The sequence below is a fragment of the Dromaius novaehollandiae genome, chromosome 3 (assembly GCF_036370855.1).
Source record: "Dromaius novaehollandiae isolate bDroNov1 chromosome 3, bDroNov1.hap1, whole genome shotgun sequence".
Taxonomy (NCBI): Eukaryota; Metazoa; Chordata; class Aves; order Casuariiformes; family Dromaiidae; genus Dromaius; species Dromaius novaehollandiae.
The window spans coordinates 12,119,640-12,137,625 of NC_088100.1; the positions used below are offsets into that span (position 1 = coordinate 12,119,640).

At 40.1% G+C, this 17,986-nt stretch overlaps 1 long non-coding RNA gene across 1 annotated transcript in view; it reads left to right on the plus strand.

The window, feature by feature from the left end:
- LOC135327799 (uncharacterized) overlaps nt 1–17,447 on the plus strand; it is a 48,513-nt gene extending 31,066 nt beyond the window's left edge. The window contains exons 5-6 of the long non-coding RNA XR_010388175.1: nt 1,545–1,637; nt 15,517–17,447. This is a non-coding gene — a long non-coding RNA (uncharacterized LOC135327799). The remainder of the gene's footprint in view (nt 1–1,544; nt 1,638–15,516) is intronic.
- Nucleotides 17,448–17,986: the final 539 nt, after the last annotated feature.

Here is a 17,986-nt window from a genome sequence, read left to right on the forward strand (position 1 = left end):
TAGAATACAAGACTGAGATGCTTCCCACCAAATTGTAGCTATTTATATGTTAGATGTCTATGTTTAAATTATTTTCCATAGGTTCTGTTTATGGATTGAAATAGGCACTTTCACGGGCAAGTCAGCTCATCCCAAGTTAGAGGTTTGAGTTAGGTCAGCTGAATAATCCCTTAGAGACGCCTGTTTCTCTCCATTGAGAACCCAGGGTGACTTATACATCCAAGTTTTAGATCATAGGATTGTAGGTAAACCCAGATCAGAAGGGACCTCAGGAGGTCTCTAGTCCAAACTCCTTCTCACAGCTGGGTCAGCTCTGGGGTCAGACAAAGGTCGCTCAGGGTTTCATCCAGTCTGGTCTTGAAAAATCTCTGAGTACAGAAACTGTGCAGCCTCTCTGGGCAACCTGTTCCAAAACCTAACTGTCCTAAAAGTGAAAAGATTTTTTTCTTCTACCAAGAAGATTTCTGTCCTATGTCTATCATCCGCCTGCCATGGAGATCCTGGCTCCATCTTCTTGATAACCTCCTTGTAGGCACTAGCAGGCTGATGTTAGGTCCTCCCAAATCTCTTCTCCAGGCCAAACCAGCCCAGCTCCCTCAGCCTCTTCTCATAGCTGAAGTGCTTCAATCCCAGATCATCCTGGTGATCCTCTGCTGAACTCATTCCAGTTTACCAATGTCTTTCTTGTACTAGGGGGTTAAAATTGGACTAAGTATCTAGATGTGGCCTAATGAGTGCTGAGTAGACTGGAAAGTCACTTCCATTGACCTCTTGGTTGTGCTCCTGTTTGTACTAGCACTTTTTCAAAGTGCTTTCCACTTCAGTTTTTCAGCTAGCACCTTTCCAAATAATTTTGGGCACAGTTCAGGAATTAGCATGGGGCCAGGATCACCTCCCATAGGCAGTTCAGATGGACCACCCTCTTTTGCTGGAGAAGAGACTTTAACAGTATGGACATGGTGAGACTCTCCTACTTGGTGTTAGGCCAGAGAACAGGCCCTGGTGCAGCCCGGGTTACTGGTACAAGTGCAGTTGCTATGATGGCATAGACTGTGCAGTGTAGGAGTTTATAGGACAACTTGATTACTGTGGTTGCTCAGAAGTCAGATTTTACTTTAAAGATTGAATCTCAGCTTGAATCAGTTCAGCCTGAGGCAGCACAGTTATGGACTCTGTCTAAACAGGGTCTATGGCTTTAGAGTAAAACCGACCTCCCTTCCTTTCAGCAGACCTCAGTAACTTTTAAATCCTGAATACGTGCAGTTAAACTACTTCCAGACTTGATCTGCTAGGTCTGTATAAGTCTGTGCTGTGCAGTGAGGCCTGACGAACTTGCACCGGTACTGTTACCTGCTCTGAAGGTTGCTCTGAGCTTGCCAAGCTGGACACAAGAAGGGCCATCCTTGAAGCAAGGAATGCTGCCTCTCCCCTCCATCCTCTCCTTAGGCTCGTACATCAGAGAGAGATTTGAAAAAAGAGATGAGAAAGGAAAAAAAAAAAGTTGTTTTAACTAGATCCATGTTTTCATTTGCTTCATATTTTAGGAGCCATCAGACAAAAGGGCAGGAGAGGAAGCTAAAAATCCTTTTCAAAAGGCAGAGAAAATAAATGAACAACAAAAAAAAAGATGCCAAAAGGTAATTTTGAAATAAATCCTTAACTTCTAAGCTGGAGAGCCAGACCTTGGATATTGTTAATGAACCATTAGTCCTGCCTTAATCACAACATCTCTTTCTTTTGTTCTCACACCCCACTGCTTTTTCGCAGCCGGAGACACTTGGATTTTCAGAAGTGACAGCGCTCCTCATGAGCATAGTTCATGCTGGTTATAATGGACACATCTGTGCTTACAATGTTTGTCCGTCATATCCACTGTTTGCTTTAAGCAGCACGATGAAGAGTATGCGACTCTGTGTGTGTGTGCGCGTATGTGGGAGCAGCAGTAAGGAAGCAGTGAGAATGCAGAGACTACTTAAAACCCTGCTAAGCTGCTGTGTTTCTCAATACCGTATTTATTGCAACTCACTTTGTAGTCAGATGAATGGAATATATTTTTAAAGGAATTTTACTCCCAATTGTTTTTACTACAACATAAATTTGCTGATTCTTTATTAGACAGTAAGAACTCAGGCAACCCTTGGTGAGACTTGATCTCCTATTGAAATATGTACAGCTTTGCCCTGGAAGTAGGCCTTTAAGCTGAATAACAAAAGCTTACAGACAAAAGTTCCTTTTACAGTCACAGCATTGGATTTCTCTGCACAAGTCTTCCACCACTGCTCCTCAGATCAGTTCCCTGTGGCTGTGTCAGTGCTGGTGAATGAAACAGGGCCAGGGCATGGACTTGCACGCAATTGCTGTTAAATTGCTAGCATGGTCGTTGGCATGGTTTTGGCCCAGGCCAACTAACAGTCCCCTGGACAATGCCTGGCAAGGTCTGGGAAGCTGCCTAAGCAATCTAGATGTGGCTGTGCTGATGTGGGGAGGAGGCGAGTTTGGCCATGTGGATGTGAGTCATGCCATGTTCTTTGGCAGTGAAGGTTGCATGAGTGTCTCTCTCTAGGGCTCCAGGTATTTCTCCTCAGTGCAAAACTGGGCCTTTACACAGTGGCAAACCCACTGATCCTTAGTAACACTGAGAGTGAGACCTACATCACCCCTCATAAGTCAAACTGCTTGCTGTCCCTGAAACTATAGAAGAAATAACCACACAATCCTTTCAAGGATTGGCTATGAAAGCTTGTTTTTTGCTCTCCTTGTTTTTGCACTTATGAAGACACACAAGAATAGTTTTTTTGCTCCCATTTTGCTTAAACAATTTTGTTGTTCTTATACTTTGTCCTGAATTTTCATCTCAGAATGCAAATTTCATCTCCTTTTTTGTTCCTGTTAATCTCATAAATTAGCATGCAGGATGCAAGGCAGTGAAGTGTTAGGCCTAAAGCGTAGTTAGACTTCATTTGTCCTCTTGTGCATTTTCCTACTGTCATTCATTCAATCCATTATTATGTCAGCTTTTGTATATTACATCCTAACAATCCCTCTGGAACATTTTCAGAATACATATAAGCCAAAATGGATATTGTGAAGCTAATGACTATAAATATCAAATTAATTTCCCTATTGGGTGGATATTCTTGGGTTAGTAATAGGCTGCTTTGAAATAACCAACATTTCAAACACAGACACTGTTTCTTATGTATCCACTTTTTACTTCATTGAGCCAAACAAGAATAATGTGAAGCAACAATACAAATTAATGTTAAAAGGATTCATAATTTACTTTTCTTTAATTTTTTATATCTTTAATAATCTTTTGTCTTTTAAATATCTTTTAATCTTTAATAATTTACTTTTACTTTACTTAGTGATGCTGATAGCTGGAAGACCAATGGCAAAAATAATTAAAGTTGCATAACTCTTCCATTCTATCATCTTTTTAATTCTCTCATAGTTTTCTTTATTGATCACTATTCATTCCCAAAGTTCGTATTCATAGTTTCTGTCTGAAAAAGATTTTTGACGAAAATCTATGTAAAAATATTCCAGCAATTCTTGAGAATGAAAAAAACTACAAAACAAAACAAAACTCAAAACAATCCCACAAACCATTATTTTTCCCATAAAAAGCATAACTAAAAAAACCTGTCTTTTATGCACAGCTTTCATTAAAATAGCTTCAGGAGCAGGATAAAGAGACAAATACTTTGTTAGTATAAATGGGAAAATGTCAGCAGGAGAACTGGGACTACTGGTCATTTTCACATGCAGGTCCATCTGGCCTTGGAAACAGCTCCTTTTGAGAGGAAGTGATCTGGTAAATATTGGCTGTATTTTGACCAAAATGTGAACCTTTGGAAACTGAGTTCTGTTTTGCAGTAGATGTCTTGTGTGTAGCTGTGAGCTGTCATGCAGTGAACAGATGATATATCTGTACAGTGAGTGAGAAACATTTTGGAAATTTGTGTGGGTTAAGCAAAAGTTTTGCCTTCACGAAGTTCGCAAGATAAGCAAGGCTTTAACACTCATAGTATACAACTTCACTAAAACTCATCTCTGACAAGATTTATCTGCTGGAGGGACAACACAACAAGGAACAAACAATCCAGGAGGTTCCTGGAGAACACTGAGGATAACTTTCTGACACAGGTGATAGAGGATACAATGAGGAGAATTGTGCTGCTGAACCTTGTACTAACAAACAAGGAAGAGCTGGTTGGAGATGTGAAGGTTGGGGCAGCCATGGCTGCAGTGACCATGAGATGGTGGAGTTCAGGATCCTCTGAGTAGGAAGCAGGGCAAAAAGCAGGATCACAGCCCTGGACTTCAGGAGAGCTAACTTTGGCCTCTTCCAGAACCGCCCTGGAAGTATCCCATGGGATAGGGCCCTAGAAGGAAGAGAGGTCCAAGATGCTGGTTGATGTTCAAGGATCACTTCCTACAAGCTCAAAAGCAGTGCGTCCCAATGAGCAAGAAGTCGAGCAAGGGGAGCGGGAGACCTGCATGAATGAACAAGGAGCCTCTGGCAAAAATTAAACAGAAGAAGGAAGTGTAGAAAAGGTGGAAGTGGGGACAGACCACTTGAGAGCATTATAGAAACATTGTCAGAATATGCAGGGATGCGATGAGGAAGGCCAAGGCCCATTTGGAGTTAAATCTGGCAAGGATGTCAAGGACGGCAAGCAGGGCTTCTTTAAATACATCAGCAACAAAAGGAAGACTAGGGAAAATGTGGGACCACTGCTGAATGGAGTAGGGGCCCTGGTGATGAAGGATACAGAGAAGGCAGAGATACTGAATGCCTTCTTTGCTTCAGTCTTTACTGCTAAGACCAGCCCTCAGGAATCCCGGACCCTGGAGACCAGGGAGGAAGTCTGGAGAAAGGAAGACTTTCCCTTGGTCAAGGAGGATTGAGTTAGAGATCACTTAAGCAAACCTGACATCCACAAGTCCATGGGCCCTGATGAGATGCACCCATGCTTGCTGAGAGAGCTGGCTGATGTCATTGCTAGGCCACTCTCAATCATCCTTGAAAGGACATGGTGATTAGGAGAGGTGCCTGAGGACTGAAAGAAAGCCAGTGTTATTCCAGTCTTCAGAAAGGGCAAGGAGGACGTCCCAGGGAACTACAGGCCAGTCAGCCTCACTCCGTCCCTGGAAAGGTGATGGAACAGCTCATCCTGGCTGCCATCTCTAAGCACGTGGAAGATAAGAAGGTGGTCAGGAGTAGTCAGCATGGATTCACCAAGGGAAAATCATGCTTAACCAATCTGACAGCCTTCCAAGGTGGCATGATTGGCTGGATAGATGAGGGGAGAGCAATGGATGTTATCTACCTTGACTTCACTGAGGCTAGTGCAGGCTAGATGAGCAGCCAGTGAGATGGATTGAGAACTGGCTGAATGGCAGAGCTTAGTTGTGATCAGTGGTGCAGAGTCTAGATGGAGGCCAGTAACTAGCACTGTACCCCAGCGGTCAATACTGGGTCCAATCTTGTTCAACTTATTCATCAAGGACCTGGATGAAGGGACAGAGGACACCCCCAGCAGGTTTGCTGAGGATACCAAACTGGGAGGAGTGACTGATACCACAGAGGGCTGTGCTGCCATTCAGAGGGACTTTGACAGGCTGGAGAGATGGGTAGAGAGGAACCTCAGGAAGTTCAACAAAAGGAGGCGCTGAGTCCTGCACCTGGGGAGGAATAACCCCATGCACCAGTACAGGCTGGGGGCTGACCTGCTGGAAAGCAGCTCTGCAAAGAAAGATCTGAGAGTCCTGGTGGACAACAAGTTGACCATGAGCCAGCAATGTGCCCTTGTGGCCAAGAAGGCCAATGGTATCCTAGGTTGCATTAGGAAGAGCATTGCCAGCAGGCTGAGGGAGGTGATTCTCCCCATCTACTCAGCCCTGGTGAGGCCACCTCCGGAGTGCTGTGTCCAGTTCTGGGTTCCCCAATACAAGAGAGATGTGGACCTGCTGGAGAGAGTCCAGCAGAGGTCTACAAAGATGATGAAGGGACTGGAGTGTCTCTCATATGCAGAAAGGCTGAGAGAGCTGGGACTGTTTAACCTGGAGAAGAGAAGGCTGAGGAGGGATCTTACCAATGTGTAAAAGTATCTGAAGGGAGGGCATAGAGGTCCAGACTCTTCTCAGTGGTGCCCAGTGGTAGAGCGAGAGGCAATGGGCACAAAGTGCAACACAGAAAGTGCTGACTGAACATGAGGAAAAACTTCTTTACTGTGAGGGTGACTGAGCACTGGAGCAGGTTGCCCAGAGAGGCTGTGGAGTCTCCATGCTTGGAGATATTCAAAAGCCAGCTGTCCTGGGCAATGTGCCCTACGTGAGCATGCTTGAGCAGAGGGAGTTGAACCAGATGATCTTCAGAGGTCCCTTCCAACCTCAACCATTCTGTGATTCTGTGATTTTTTTTTTTAACTAATTGATATAAATTATTGTAATTTTGGCTTGGTAGCTATCTTAATCCAAAATGCTACTTTTGACCCAAGATCTACCTGAAATCTCAGCTTTCTTTTGGCTGACAGTTCATTATGTAAGGTTAGAAAGCATTTTATTCACCCACCACCCAAAGAATTTTCCACTTCTGCTACTTTTTTTCTGCTTTATTCAACATCTGGACATTTATTGACATCTGGAGTGGATTTGACTGAATATATAATTGCACATACAATGTAAATAAGCAGATCCCCCTTTTGAAAGGAATGTAACCAAGCAAGCCTAATGGTTTGATCTTGCCCCAGATATACTCTCAGCATCACTTATGCTAGAAAAGCTGTTCCTCTTTTTGTGCTTAAATCATTGAGTGAAATTGTAGCGAATGTCAGAAGGAAAAGGGCAGAGCTAATCCTTAACATAGATTGTAGGTTTTACGAATCACCTGTCAGTAAAAGACTAGCACACTAATGATGAGGAGATTTGTTTTGAAGCACAGCTGGAGCAGGGCCTCATAGAAACCTGTCACTGCTATGAATTCTGACCCATCAAAATTATTGAGGATGAAATCCTTTAGCCTCGACTTTAACCTTTCAGAAGTTAGGCATCTTGTTTAAACTGGTTACTGAGATTCATCCTGTAGTCAGTGGAGAAGGACAAGTCCTTCTGAATGGTGATATATCCTGCCTCTTAGATGATGATTATGAGATGGGACAAACTGTCCTCTGGAGGTACTTTTCTCATTTCAGCAGGTTTGGAGAGATCTTCATTGACTGTTCACTCTAGGCACCTAGCTCTTAAACCACTTAAGGCTAGCGAGACAAATCCAGAACCAATTTCACCATCACTGACAGTATTCAGATAGGACCTAACGAATCTGTTGCTCAAATTCAGCAGTTTATTAAATGGTCTTTTTTTAATGACCATGAAAACAGGGCTAGGCTATACCTTTTACTGGAAGTGTTCCTGGGGTGGGAGAGGTGACTCTCCAACATCCTAAGAGCAGGTTCTGTCAATGTTGAGTCTCAGAGAAACTTTCTTCTTGTTTCTGCCTCATTCCAGGTGGAACCTGCTCTTGAAGTCTGAGATGTCCTGCTAGTGCTATTTATTATATAGCTAAAAATAACCTGGTTGGCATGCTACTCCTGGGTGGGAGTGAGAGCCATCACTTTTAAACACCTTTGATTTACTCATTGTTATAAAATAGAGGTCACTTCATGATATTTTACAACTTCTGGACTATTATCATTTTATAACCTGTTAGTTTTGGTCTTTGTCACACATTCACTCCCTCAGTCAGTCCTTGATCAGTTCAGAACTATGTTTTGGCTTCCAATCCTGAAGTTGTTATTTTCAGCTGGTGTAAACATGCATTGCTCTGTCTCTTCAAACCAGCACAGGATCTGTGCCTCACATAGATTTTTAAAGCTGTGGCTCTTCAGAATTAATTTCCACTTTCTTTTAAAAGTTATATATGAAAATATAAAGAGTTATATATGAAAACATAAAGAGTTCTGAACTGATAAACACACACACACACAAAATGAAGGTGTGAAAAAGAAACCGTTTCATGGCTCTGAAACCAGTGACCACAATATGTTACACAAGACCACCCCACAACAAGTAAGAAATTAGAAATGTTGAGGGCTGTTGAACACTAAATTTTCACAGCAGATCAGCACAAAGTTATTTAGCACAGATGTTTCTGTAATTGTGATACACTGGGAAAATTCTCAGTATTCAAACTTCAATGGCTCTCAGACTCACACTTCCACCTGTGTGTTGTGGTGGTCTACTCTTAATACACTGGTCTGTAATGTGAAACATGTGGCAACATGTGTCTGGCTCAAAAACTTGTTAAAACCCCTCCCCTCCCCCCAATGGTGTTCTCACATCTTTAGACTTGTTTTCTCATTTATATTTTTATGTTTAAAGGATTTACAAAATGGGAGAAAATAAAGACACCGCAAAGCTTGTGGGACTGGAGATGTGGGAGGGAGCTAAGTCCAGGTACTTCCAATTTGGTAGGGATCAAAAGTTGTTGGCTGCTCTGTGCAGTGCATGCAGTGGCTTTTGAAAAATGAACATGGTGGTGCTTGTTGCAGCAAGTTGATCTATTTGCAGGAAAAAAATACTGAATGTATTGCTTCTTTTTTTTTTTTCCTATAAAGATGCTATTTTTAAAAAAAGTTTGTCATTACCGAAAAATGTTTCATGCCAGTACATATCAATCCATTTACTTTCCTTGTGAAATATTTATTTTGACCACCATCATTATAATACTGACTAGCTTTCACATAACACTTTGCCTAAGTAAATCTCAGTGCGTTTTCCCAACAATGCTCATTATTTGTTTGCTGTCAGAGATTTGCTATCAAACTCGTGATTGTGTGTGTTTGTGTGTGTCTGTGAGAACAGATGATTCTCAAACTCATAAAGCAGAAAATGTGAACAAATATTTTGCTAACACTTTTATAAATATACAGTAGCCTGAGGGTTCCTGAAATGTGCCCATACCTTTTATTAAAAAAGTGATGTCTGTAAAAATATTGGTAGTTAACAAAAAGGGCATACCTTACATGAATTCAGCTAATATTCTATTGAAAAAAACGAACAAAATACTTCTTTCACCTCAAAGTCCTGGTTAAAGAAATACAAGTAAGTTGTATATTACTTAGGTATATATGTATAATCTCACACACTCCTGGCTATTGTGTCTAAGTACCTCAAAATCCATAATGTTCACAGCTAGAGCTTCTTGGAAATTTTCCCACAGAATGTTTTTCCTATGGAAAATTGCTGATTCACTGAAATCAACATGTTTTACAGAAGGACATGGCTTTTAGTGAAATTATTTTTAAAGGAAAAATACAGAATTATTGTGATAAGATCCAGGCTAATCATTTTGCTGTTTTCCAAATAGAATGATTTATTTTTTTTAACTGCCATTTATTTATTAATATATTTTGTATTATAGATTTTTTTTTTAATTTGTGAAAGAGTAGATCCAGTTCCTGGCCAGCTTTGTTTACAATGTCCATGTTATTGATACTTAAGGAATGGTGAAGTTAGATAGTGATGCAAGCAGTTTTTCTGCAGTATTCTTAAAATAGCAAAGCTATTCATTACCAAAATTATCTCAGTTTTACGATAGAAAAGCTCTTATATTTATAGAAAGCATTTCAGCATAAGTATTTTTATACAGGTTAAACTTTGTCCAACTTAGAGACAGGCAGTTTTGTTGTCTTAATATGGCATAGTTTGAGCCTATGTATCAGTTAGAAGTTGAGCATCACCTGTGTAGTCAACCTGGGTCATCTAGAAAAGCCTTTGAGCAAATAAAGTTTAAAATACAGACTTTCAAGGATATGTAGACAAAATCTATTATTCCAACAGGTTCCTAAAAAAATCTTTTAGACTGTGGGACTGGTTCCTTCAAGAAATATGAAAACTGAGCTGAACCAAATATTGAAGTGAATCCCCCCAAAATCCAACCCTCTTTTCCTAGCGGTTAATAGTAGTAAAATAATACTAAGGTACAGATGGAAACTGTAGCATGTCAGTTCCTCAGAAGCAAGGCTGCCCATCTGGATGCTTCCCACAGCCCATCGAAAACGTGTCTGCTTTTGGCAGCCCTCCTGGTCCTCCCCAGACCTTGGGCTAACGCCTTGCCACAGGGTCACCAAAGAACAGATTGATCATCCTGAATGTGCAGGTTTCCCAAAGGTTACACAAATAACCTCTAGTCTTTAAAACTAGCTATAGAAAAAGTCAGATTCTTTTTTTTTTAAGTAATTGATCCACTCACAGGTTGAGAACAGAAAAGTGAACAAATCCACTGAATAAACTCCTCTTAATAAATAATTTGTTTGCTTGTAGTTAGCAGGCCTTGTAGATAACAAAAAAAATGGAAATAGACATGAACACCCTCTAATTCTAGGTATGAAAATTATTATTTTCTCCACATTCAAATTAGAGTTGCCTCACATTAGCATTGCAGAATGAAGTGTTGGTGTAAAGAACTATCTGAAGACTCTTCTTGCATAGTGGACTTATCTAGTGTCCATATACCTCAACTTAAAGGATTCTGGACTTTTGCATTAAGTGGTCAGATGCAAAGCCTGTGTCACACTGGACACAATAACAGGGGGCCATTACAGTTGTTCAGACCTTCCTGAATGGCCACCTGTTCATAAAAAATGACTATGGTAGTATAAAATGTTCTTTTCCGTCGCTGGTATTTCTGCTCTGCTGGAAATTTACTTCAATGCAAAGTTAGCCAGTGCAGTTTAAACATTTTTCAGTGTGTCTGTTCTGAGTGCTCTAGCTGCCTATGCAAGAAGATGCTGATGATAACTTTAGAGAAGCCCTTGTCTATGCCAAGGACTGAAGAGGTCCAGTATCCACATCATGGGGGCAAGTACAAGGATGGCATAACTTTCCCCTGTTTTCTGTAGTGTTGCACTCCAAGATTCATCACATTTGCTTGGGCTTATGTATTCTCTTTTGCTGGGAAGAGGAGATACGTTATTCAATCTAAGTTTGTAATAATTACAGGTGCAATTCCTTTTTAGCTATTTTTTCTCTGTAAAGGCTGTCTTTTACTACAAGGCATGGAGGACTGATATAACATGATGAATTAGCCCTAAGCATTCAGGACTTAATGATTCATTTTTGCTTCATGCCTTACAGACAAAAGCTGATATAAAATTTATGTTTCTGCCTGACTTTTAATAAGCATTGTATCCTATTTAGAGGACATAATACTTATAAAAGCATTAATAAGTCCCATTTAAAAGGCCAAATAAACTCTCTAATTTCTATGAAGTAGTATTTCTTACAAGAAGCAATGGATTTATTGCAGCATGCAGGTGCTTAGGCCAGAATTCATATGCTTTGACTTTGAAATTTAGAGTCTCTGCGATGAGCTCTTGGGAGCTTGAATAAACAGTTTGGAAGAAAATGCTTTGCTTTAATGATGTTTGTATTTTCTTTGTAAACTGCAATGGAACCTGGTAACCCATGGAAGATATTTGTGGTTCTAGTGTTTCATCTATATCTGAGATAGATATAGATAGAATAGGTCTCAGTGCTAGCTGATGCTTTTATTTACAATTTGGAGATTCAGAAATTCATAAAAAGCATGAAAGATCCCTCATTCCTTTGCCATAGGTTTGGTGATGGAGGATGTTTGTTAAAGGGATATCTCCAGGGAAATAAAAAGGCTTCAGCAGACTTTTTGCTGGAGATGAGCTGAGCTATATTGGCCACTCAGACACTGAGGAAAAAGGGTGATAGAAAAGTGATTAGGACTGAGGGGAAATAACATCAAAATCTTCCTCTGAGAACTTTTATATCAGTTTACATGCAGCTGAAAAAAAGGAGGAGAAAGCAGACCTGGGTAGACAGCTGGGTTAACAGTAGGTAAACACTTGCAGCCCAGGGACATTTGTGAAAATAACAATATTTTTCATTTGCAAGGTCCTCATTTAGGCAGCCAAGCCTTTCAAGCAATTGCGATCCCTGTAGAGCGAGCTCCTTTCATAGTGTAAACTCGTGTGTCTGCATATCAAATACCTTTCCATTGTTCATATATGTCACTTTCTTGCTTTCCTGTCTACTTTTCTGAGCTTTTCTGAGTTTTTTTTTTTTTCTTTTTAATGATCATTGACAGGTGTTGTGGATTGAATGTGGATGGCACCATTTGCGGAGCCAGATCAAGAAAAATACAAACCCATTTCAACTACAGGTTTTGAAGTCAGTCCTTCAGAAATAACAAGCTGGGGCCAAATCCTTTGGCTTTATGCTGTCTCTGCTGACTACAACTCCTGCAGCTTGACTACATTTGAGTGTCTCCTTCAGCCCTTGTAAAAGCACCAGTCACCTCAGACCTGACCTGCAGCAGCTCTTCCTGCTGCCAACTTGCAGGAAAATTTATTGTGCTGTTTTATCAGATGACATGAAACAATGCCAGCAATTTCTCCAGGGCTATCTATATGTGATCAAACAGCACTAAAGTTACCCACACACTGAGCAAAGATATGCTGGTTTCTCTTGAATATTTTTGACCTATAAAGTCTACTGGAAGCATACTTGTTTGACAAGAAGCAAATAACAGATCTTTAATCCGGAAGCTTGTCAAGAAGAATGCTTGACAAGCCAGCCTTCAAAAATGCTGGGAAAAAGAATCTTATTTTATACTGCAGAACTCTGGAGTATCATTTGATTCAGAGGTCAGCCCCCTAAAGTTATTTACTGTTCAGAAGGTGTTTTTAATCAATTTGAAAAAATATGGCTTCTCTCCAACTATGCCTCCCTTCTCCACAAGCCTGAGTAGTCAGGATTAAAGAAGTTTAAATAACAACAAACCAAGCTTTGTGTTTGCATCTAGTGTCAACTTGCACTCCTGTAAGAAAAGGAAAGATCATTTTTCTTCTATTACAGTGCACTTAAAAATAGAAAAAAAATCTGTACTCTACAATATTTAAAGGTATCCTGAAGAATTTTCCAAGTCCTCTGTTTCACAATGCTCTTTATACCTAAAAACTCTGATCACTCATTCCTTAAACTGAAGAGCATGTCAAAATTTGCAACGGAGGGTGGTGCAGATATGCGTGTGCTGGTGGAAATGGAAGTCAGTAAAATCTCTCTGTGCAACGCAGCATCCTGCTGATATATTGACAGGAATACAAAAGGAGGACAGCCATGTTCATGCCTTGCTGTGACCAAGCCTCTTTGAAGTTCTTTGAGTGCTTTTTCTCTCAGTGCAGCTCTGTGTAAATGCAGGGATCTGCTCTGAAAAACAGCAGGACTGTCACTGCATTGCACTCCCCCACATTCCCACCAATGTGTACAGAGCCCAACGATGCCTCTTTGCATCTGCAATAAGCCAGCATCTAGTCTATTTTTATGGTTGTTATTATTGCAGTTCCTGAAAACCTTTTTTGTTGTATTTATAATTACCTGAATTCCTCATTAGGTAAGGAATGTTATTGGCCCATTTTAGAAGTGAGAAATTTAGGCACAGAAAAGTTAAGTGACTTGCCCATAGTCACAGATGCAGTCAATTAAGTAACCTGAAACATCTACCTTAAACACTCTGAGTTTCCCCTTTCCTTCCAGTGATACAGAGAACATCAATTCCTAAATAATTTGAATAGTGTCTTAGTCTGCATTAGATGCTGCAACTATCTTGTCCCCACCTTCAGTTTAGCATGTCCTGTCTTTCCCATCTGCCGGGGAATAAAGGTGTGTCAGCTTACAGAGCAAATCCTGTACTTGTTCAAGACGTGAGTAAACCTTGCATTGCTCTCCTGCAGTCCTTGGCAGGAGTTCCATCTAGTATTTTGAAAATACCTTGCTAGGTTACACAAACTTAGTGTATGCTAGTCTGCTGTTGAACGAATCTTCATGTCTTGCATCCTGTTTTGATATTCATTGTCTAAATTACTATATTCACCATACAATATATGTTTCTGATTGTGAAAAATATTCTACAAGGAAAATATGAAAGATTAATAGGGGGTTCAGGCCTGCTTCTCAGTGACAATGGGAGTTTGCATGTGTAGAGAAAAACTCCCATCATCACTTAAGTGAATGGGAATTTTGCCTTTGGCTTCAGTGGAGCCAGGGTTTCACCAACAGACTTTCTATGCATTATGTTCTCATTTTCCACAAGTGTGCATTGCTTATTTTTAATTTGGTGGTATAAAGTATGCTCCAAAGCTAATTGGAAATCACAGTGCAGTGATTTAGATGTATTAGCCTTCATTTTCATAACTTAGTCTTCTATGTTTATTTTTGGCTAAGTTCTCTCTTCCTTTCTTCCTTTCCATAGTAGCTTTAGCTACTTCTGTAAAGTTTTATAAATTTACCTTCTTTCAGTAAAATATTTGGAAACAACTATCCTTTTATAATTAAAGTTTTACTTGCTTCTTCCCCACAAACATGTTGGCAGTTAAGCAAAAGCTAAACTATCAAGTGGTATTTATTTAATTGTGATTTTCTGTAGTTATTTAAGAGGGGGTATTGCATTAGAGTTATTTAAACCTATCTACATTGAAAAGGATATGGTCTGTACAGATTTTCATCAAAGCTGTATAGCCCATAATATTAGACTAATATAGCAGCATTTTTGTTCGGTTTTTATATTTCAGGGATTTTTTATGGGAAAGATGTAGACATCTGCATGGAAACAATCCCAACATCATTATAAATATTTTACCAGGAGAAAGTCTGACTTTTTGAGTAAAGTAACTGAACAGAATATGTCTTTCTATGAAGATTATGTCTTTAATATTGTACATGCTTTGTTCTTCACTCTTCAACCCTTTGACATTCTGCAATACACTGCGGGCAAAAATGCCCTTATAAATTGGATGGATAGGACTGGAATTCAGTTCATGCCCAACCGCAGCAGAAAGGAGTAGCTCTCTTGCAAGGAGTATTCATATCTATTAGCTGTTCGTGTGCAGAGAGAGCACCCTCTGTAGTATTAATCCTGGTCCGTGTAGGTGGGATCACTCAGAGCTCTGGATCTGTTCCCCGCGCTGCACCAGCCAACATGAGCTGGCACATGGGAGTGGAAATAACTTGTGCCAGGTGCAGGACTAGTGCAGATTAGTGCAGGGGGACCAGGGACTGCATTACAACTGAGTCACAGTCTAGCAGTCTGCCCCCAGGGCAATGTAACTGTACTCAATGCTTGTGGCAAAACCATAGCTGATTGCTAAATTAGTTGATGGTGCTCTCTGCAGGTTTTCAGGACCATGCCACATAACTTACTCCCATTGGCCAGCATGAAAAGAAAAAAACCAGGGAATTTGCTATTTGCAGATGAGGTAGTTGAAGTTCTTTGTTATCAGCTGCTATGAAAAACTTCTGGCTGTGGACCCAGAAACCACCATTGCTGCAATATGGAAATGATTCTAGCTTAATGAAAAAAGAAAGGTAATTTTGTTTGCATTATTAAAGCTTTGCTGAAGAGCTCCTAAGAAAAATGGGGTTGACCAAAGAGGTGGGGCGATCAGAGGAATTTTAATGTTTTTTTGTCCTGACTTTTTATAGGAACTGTGCCGTTAATGGCTTTGCAAATGCTTGTTTGTCCCCACATGAAGGAAGATGGATGTGTGAAGAGTCACCCAAGTTTCAGGGAGAAACTGAGCAAGACAGATTAGTCCCACCTCAGCCTGACACCTGGGGCACGTCCTTATCTAAGGGGGTAAATGGATCAGAATGTTACTGCCCGTTTATTTATTCTCCTTCTGTTTGGAGACTTTCCCTGATTAATTACTCTCTAGTAATTGCTGCTGTTAACTAATGTCAAACCTAATTAACCTGGAGTCCCTTCATCCAGTACCTCCACCATCCCTTTGCAAAGACGAGAAGGTCATCAGCTAGGAGGTTCTGAGGATGGCCACACTTTACCCATTCGTTTATTTGCTTTGGGCCTTGTTTGCTATTCCTGCCGCAATGCCTGGCGACAGCTTTCTAGAATTCCCATCAAGTCTAATTGGCCTGCTGAAGCAGCAGTGAACACAAGATTTAAGAAATGTTTTCTTTAAAAACTTCTGGTCCTACAGACACTTTGAGATCAAGTTTCACTCTGCTGAAATCACACACGATTCCCTGTGATTTTCATGAGAAATACTGTAAGAAAGTATTAAAAGAGAAACATGTCTCAGTGGTTTGGAGTGACTGATGGCCAGGGGGGTTGAAGAGTGGGTGGTGGTAACATAGCAAGGCATCTACAGAATCTTTAGAGGTTGCCAAAATTAACACATACAAGGTATTCAGTATCAAAGTTTTCAATATTTGGCTCCATAAACACAATACCGGTTGCAAAAACAAAGCTAAGGATTTCATGCTGATTACTTAAATAAAAACTGTTTAATTATGAACATTTGGGAAATGAAGTTATGAAGAACTGACCAACATTGCTACGGCTTCCTAGTGTTCATACCAGACTGTGAACACTGTGCCAGCATCTTACTGCTTAGCATACTGTAGATTCAGCTATGGTAAACAGTTCTAAGGCTTAACATGGCTCAGGCAGATAGTTCAATGCAGAAGGAGGTCTAGCTCATCACTGAGGCCTTTCGCTTTTTTTTTTTTATCAGCTGTGGACAATGTAGTCCAATAAAAGTTGACAGCATCATCTGTAGAGGTGCTGATCAAGCAGGTAAAGTTCCTGTCTTCTTAACTTGATTTTATCTGCTTTTCAGGCATTTTCATACAATAAAATAAGAAGATTTATTTTAGAAATAGAAATAAATCATGTTAGTATACAAGAAATGTTGGATGACACTTCATATTGGTCACAAAGATCAGGCTTGTCTTCCTGACTCTTGACAAGAGCTCTGTTTTTTTTTATATATTTTATCATTGATAGGATAAGAACATTTTGGATTGGGTTGTCTAGCATGTCTCTCATCCCTGAACAGTTCCCAAGCAAGGAGTCAGCAAGTACCAGGCTTCATTCCTAGTAAGTGGTTTGGCCACAGCCACCCTGTTTTAAAAGCTGAGAGACTTCTATAATGTGGAAGTAGGCTTTTTCCATTACACTCAGCCTCGTGGCTAAAGAGTCCTCTCCTGTCTTGAACAGGTCACTTTGCATTCCCTCTTTCTCCTCTCAGAATCACACTACCAGTCATTTAAGAATATGCCAGTTATTTTTAAATAACTAACATTGGAATTGTGTTCTGCTTTGATTTTCCTATGAAAGCAGAGTAGGAGGAAGCTACAAAACCAAAGGGAAAAAACATTCCTAATGTTTTGAGCTGAAATACAACAACAAAAACAACAGCAATGATGATGACAACAAACCTTCTCAGTATAATCCTAGAACACTTTAGATTTCTGATGAATAATAAAGGAAATGAGCACTGCTGCTAGTATCTAAAGCAAGAAAGGAATACTTGTAAAAATATATACATGTATATATACCTGTATACTGTTATAAATTTCAGCCAATTGTATACAATTTTGTTAATGCAATAAAAAATGCAGGTGAAAACATTCATTGTTTCATTTATATGATCTCAAGGCTTTAAAAATACTAAATTTCTTGAAAAAATAGTCTACTGTATAACATTGTTCTATTATTCACCTACCCTCCCTCTGGAGAAAACAGAATTCACAGGTGCTAACATGAACCTGTGAAAAATCGCAGAATTCCTTCAGTTTCGATGTCCATCTAAGAATGGTGTCAAAGTACCTATATCCATCACTAAAACTCTCTTCTCCCCCTGGCCTTTTTTTTTTTTTTTTATTCTGTAGTAGAAAAGAAACCACACTAGAAAAGGAAATATGGGAGAAGGTTTAGCCAGGTATCATCTGAATCTCAGCTTCTGGAGCTCTGAAACTGTCTCTACAACAGTTAAAGAGTACCTGGAAACATTCCCAGGCAGTGAAACTCAACCCTGTACTATTAAATTGTTAGCATAGTCCTTGGTATGGCTTTGACCCACTCCAACAAGCATCCAAGCATTCCCAGATGATATGCAGGAGTTAGGATGGATGGGGGCCCTTGCCAGGA